Consider the following 6,000-nt stretch of genomic DNA (forward strand, 5'->3'; position numbering starts at 1 on the left):
CAAAAGAAAGCTGTAGTGACTATACTAATATCAGACAAAGTAAGTTTCAGAACAAGAAATATCACCAGGAAAAAGAGAGTCATTTCATAGTGATAAAGGGGTCGATTCCTTAAGAGGAAGCAATAGTCCTAAAATATTTATGTACTTAATATTAGAGTTTCAAAATACATGAAAGAAAACCTAATAGAAACACAAGAAGAAATGGACAAATCCACAATTACAACAGGAGTTTTCAACATTCCCTTTTTTTTTTTTTTTTTTTTTTTGCCATATGTGGGCCTCTCACTGTTGTGGCCTCTCCCATTGCAGAGCACAGGCTCCAGACACGCAGGATGAGCGGCCATGGCTCACGGGCCCAGCAGCTCTGCGGCATGTGGGATCTTCCCGGACCGGGGCACGAACCCGTGTCTCCTGTATCGGCAGGCGGACTCTCAACCACTGTGCCACCAGGGAAGCCCCAACATTCCCATTTCAATAATTGATAGAACAAGTAGACAAAAAATAGCAAGGATAAAGTAGAGTTGAATAACCCTACAACCAATTGGACCTAACTGATATTTTGACAACACTCTGTGATACAGCAGCAGAATACACATTGCTTTCCAGTGCCCATGGAACAAATACTAAGATAGATAATTTGGGCCATAAAGCAAGTCATGAAAAATTTCAAATGAGTCAAGTCATACAAAATACGTTATCTGGCCAAAAAGGGAATATATTAGATATTAAGAATAGAAAGATACCTGAAAATTTCCCAAGTATTTGTGAACTAAGCAACACTTCTGAAAACATCTCATGTTTCAAACAAATATTCACAAGGGACATTAGAAAATACTTTGATCTGAATGAAAATGAAAATAAGACATATAAAAATATGTGGGGTGTAGCTAAAGCAAGATTTAGAGGAAAATTTATAGCACTAGACACTAATGTTAGAAAGGTATACAGATTTACAATCAATAATCTCAACTTCTACCTGAAGGAATTAGGAAAAAAGGAGAAATTAGACCCAAAGCAGAAGAAAGGAAATAAAGAGCAGAAAATAAATTGAAAACCAAAATATAACAAAGAACAATCAATGGAACCAAAAGCTGAATCCTGGAGAAGATCAATAAAATGGATAAATCTCTAGCCAGATTGATCAGAAAAATAACAGAGAAGACATATATTACAAATATCGAGAGTGAGGGAGGGGTAAGCACTATAGATCCTACAGACATTAAAGCACTAATAAGGGAATATTATGAATGACTTTATGGCAGTCAATTTCGTGCCATAATGACTATATAAGACAGCTTGGTCCTAGCCAATGCAATAAGGAAAGAAAAAGAAGTAAGAGGCATACATATTGGAAAGAAGTAAGTGAAAATGTCTGTACTTTCAAGTGACATGATATTCTATATAGAAAATCCTAGGGAATCTACCAAAAAAAAAAAAAAAAAGGCTACATAACTTTTTAGTGAGTTCATCAAGGTTGCATGATACAAGGTTGAAATCAAGTGTATTTCTATATATTAGCAACAAAAAAACAGAGATTGAAATTTTAAAATACCATTTATAATGGCATAAAAATACAATCCAGTGATAAATTTGCCAAAAAATGTACAAGATATTTAAACTCAAAAGTACAAAACATTGCTGAGAGAACTCACAGAGGACCTAAACAAATGGCAAGATACACCAATTCATGAATATTTGGGGTTCTGGGACCCAGTTCCACTGCAGGGGAGGAGGTGCTGTCCATAACAACAGCAAACAATTCTCAGACCCCAGTTGTCTACAATTCACCTCAATTCTGACACTATCCACCTGTAGATATCATCAGACTCCACAGATTAAGGGCTTAGTCCCACAAGACTCCCCATCCCCACCCACTTCAGATGCAAGTTGCAGGCCAAGGTTATCACCTGTGCTTCTGACCAACCCACTGTAGATTGGAAGTTCCAATGACCCCCTCCACTTCAGTGTGTCGGTCACAAGTCCACATTGTCGTTACCTGTACTCCTGAGTGATTGGCTATACATCAGAGTTTCCCAACACCCCCTCCTTGGGTTCAATTAATTTGCTAGAGCAGCTCACAGAGTCTGTTTGCTACAGGGATATTAATTTACTGGATTGTGCCAATGACTTTATGGGTATACACCTATGTTGAAACTCAGCAAAGTGTACATGTTAAAAATGTGCAGTTTTTGTACATGTAACTTAGTAAAGTTGTAAAAAGCTAAGAAACAAAAGACTTGACAAGCTGATTATAAAATTAATATGGAAAAACAAAGAGCCAAGTTCAGCCATGACAAAAGGAGGAGAGTCTTGCCCTAATAGATATGAGGACTTGTTTCTAAAAACTACTATAATTAAGACAGTGTAGTATTCATACAGGGAGAGACAAACAGCCCAGTGGAACAGATTAAAGAAACCAGAAACAGACCCACACATGTGGAAACCTGGTAAACAACAGAGATGGTATCCTAAATCAACAGGGAAAAGATAGACTTCTAAATAAATGATGCAGAGACAATTAGGTATCCATATAGAAAAAAAAATTAGATATTTACCTCATAATATTCACAAAAATAAATTTCAAATGAGTAGATACTTAGATGTTTCAAGAGCAAAACCTTAGAACTCTAAAAAGAAAATACAGATATATCTTTATGCCTTTTGTGTAGGGAAGATATTTTTAAACAACATGCAAAGAATGTAAACCATAAAAAAGTAATCATTTGATTGCCTGAAAATTATAATCTTCTGCACAACAAAAATACCATCTATTAAATGAAAAAAACAAGCTACACAATAGGAGAAATTATAACTGAGCAAAGAATTTGCATTCATTTTATACTTTGAAAAATTCCTCAAACAGTAAGAAAATTATAAACTCAATAGACAGATGATGTGAACAGATAATTCACCAAAGAGAAAACCCCAAATTCTGTATATTTATGAAAATATTCTCAACTTCACTAGTAATCAGGGACATGTAAATTAGAAAATTAATAAGAATATTTACACACATCAGACTAGAAAAATTTAAAAAGTCTGACAATACTAGACACTGGCAAGGAAGTGAAAAAACGTGAACTCAGTCACCCCTAGTTGGAATGTAAACTAGTAAAACCATTTTGGAAAAATACTTAGGCATAGTTGAAGATGGACATAGCTTATTCCACTGCTAAGCACATATTCTAAAGAAACTTGCACAATTGCATAAAAAGACAAGAATGTTTATTTCAGTAATGCTTTATTTTTTGTTTATTTATTTATATACTTTTGGCTGTGTTGGGTCTTTGTTGCTGTGCGCAGCCTTTCTCTAGTTGCGGCGAGTGGGGGCTACTCCGTTGTGGTGTCAGGCTTGTCATTGCGGTGGCTTCTTTTGTTGGGGAACACGGGCTCTAGGCATGTGGGCTTCAGTAGTTGCAGCATGCGGGCTCAGTAGTTGTGGCTCACGGGCTCTAGAGAGCAGACTCAGTAGCTGTAGCGCACGGCTTAGTTGCTCCCTGGCATGTGGGATCTTCCCAGACCAGGGCTCGAACCTGTGTTCCCTGCATTGGCAGGCGGATTCTTAACCACTGCACCACCAGAGAAATTCCAGCAATGCTTTTAATAGTGGAAAATTGTGAACAACCTTAACTGTCCACCCACAGTATTTGTATAAATAAATTGTGGTATATTCATACAACATATTATATAGCAATTTCAAGGAATGAACTAAAGCTATGCATTGCAATAAGAATAAATCTTAAAATCATGACGTAGATAGAAAAAAAAGAAATTTGCAAGGTAATGCATTCAGTATAATATTCACAAAATTTAAAAGCATGCAAAGTTATACTATATGTATAATGAAAGTACAAATATATGCATAGGAATAACTTATACCAAATGACTGTAGTGTTTTCTCTGGGAAACACAAGAAAAGGAATGAAAACAGGGACAGTTCACTGTGGAGCTTAACTGTATCTGAAGAGTTTTGCTTGTGGTGTGTGGTGAACTTATATTTGCCTGAGTCCTGGTTCCATCACTTATGAGATGAGTGACCTTGGACAAGTCACTAAACCTCTCTGTGCCTCAATTTCTTTATTTATGACCTAGAGATTATAATTGTACAACCTCCTATAGAGGCTGTGAGAATTACCTGAGTTCAGTATACAGTGTTTAGAACAATGCCCAGCACCCAGTAAGCACCATGAGCGTTAGCTATTACTATATCTCAAAAAAATATCTCAGTAACTATGTAAAGATTTTTAAAAGCAGTCTTACTCCTTCCCCTTCCTGAGCAATTCAGTCCTGAAGCTGTTAGGTAAGGCAGAGCAAGGTAGGCATCCATGGAGAGGAGCGATCTGGCATGTGGTGTCAGAGCCAGAGCAGAGTAGCAAGGCATCTACACGAGCAGGGGGAATGCTGATGTGGGGAGTCAGCGCCCAAGCAAAGTGAGAAGGGTATCCGTGTGGAGATAGCCCAGAAAAGGTGTTGGAGTCCAGGGGGAGGGGTGTGAGGAAGACATTCATGATGTGAATAGTAAAAAGGTAGCATCCATCCTGGGTTGTCAGCCCAAACAGGTGAGTAGAGGTTCCAAGTAAAAGGGCAGCTTGCCATGGGAGTCCGAGCCTGGGCATGATGACCTGACCTCCACACACAAGTGTGGCCCAGAGAAGGTTATCAGAGCCCGAGCAAGATGAAGAGAGCATCAGTAAGGGGCAGGGTCGGGAACGGGAATGGGAAGGTGGTTACTTACAGGGGGCATTGATTAAATGAGAAAGTATTTTAATTATAGTGGGAGCCAGGTTTCTCTCTGTTAGAAAAAGAAGTTGCAAGTGTGGAAAAGGAGAAAAAGTAGAAACACCCCTGTGGTATTAGATTGGAATTGGAGGCATTGGTAAACACACATGTATATCCTAGCTCTGCCCCCTGAGAGGGCCTGGGAAGAGTAACACCCCAGGAGCAATGAGCATCCCTGGCACCCAGAGCTCAGCTTCTGAGTATCACTCTGTGCTGAAAGACACTAGGGCTCTGTGAAGATATGGTTGCTTTCAAGGCTGGGGCAGAGAACATGCAAAAGGAGCCTAGAACACCTTGTGCCAAAGGCAAGGAAGTGCTCAAAGTATCATGGGGATGTGGCAAAAGGACACAGAGGCCAGCTTGAAGGAGCCTGTACCAGTCAACTCAGAGAAGATTTCAACATCAAAATTCATGTTAGCAACAGAATGTAACCCATTGAGTAAAAGACAAATCCATGAGTTAGCAGACGATGGCCTGTGGACCAAATCCAACCCTCTGTCTGTTTCTGTATAGCCCACAGGCTCAGAATGATTTTTGCAGAGGAACATTTGCAATCAATTTGATAATTGGGAACACTGAGCTTGAACCCCAGTTAAGTCTAATCTTCCCCCCACCCCCAAAAGAATTCTATTCTCATTAGGAGATCTGCATTACAAAAAAAACTGTACTCAATAATTATATTTTTAATTTCATCAGTGAAAATGTTCTGGAAAAGATTTTTTCCTCTCATTATGAAAGTACCTACATGATATCCTCACCTTGGCTTCCTGGCCTGCAAATCTGAAAATATTTACTAGATAGTAATAACTCTGGCCCTTTACACAAAGAGTTTGTTGACTCCTGGTCTAAATTAATTAAATGTTTGATGAAGAATGGGATATCTAAGTAGTTTCAAAGCACTGCCTATAAAATACTTTTTAGTTACAAAGGAAAAAAGAAAAATGTCATAGTGGAGAAGCCCAGCAGACACCAACGTAAGTAATGAAAGCCTCTTCAGTAATGGGATAAACTGATATCAAGCCTCACCTATTAGGGTGCAATGAAAAAAACACAGGTCACTCCTGTGATATTTCTGCTGAAGATGCATAACCTGAAAATAATCAGGAGGAAACAATGAGGGACATCTACAAAATAATTAGCCTGTAATCTTCAAAAGAGGCAAAGTCATGAAAGTCAGGGAAAAAATGAGGAATTGGTTCAGATGGAAGAGACTAAAGAGAA

Source organism: Mesoplodon mirus, assembly GCF_964341445.2.
Source record: "Mesoplodon mirus genome assembly, chromosome: 3".
In the NCBI taxonomy this organism is placed as follows: Eukaryota; Metazoa; Chordata; class Mammalia; order Artiodactyla; family Ziphiidae; genus Mesoplodon; species Mesoplodon mirus.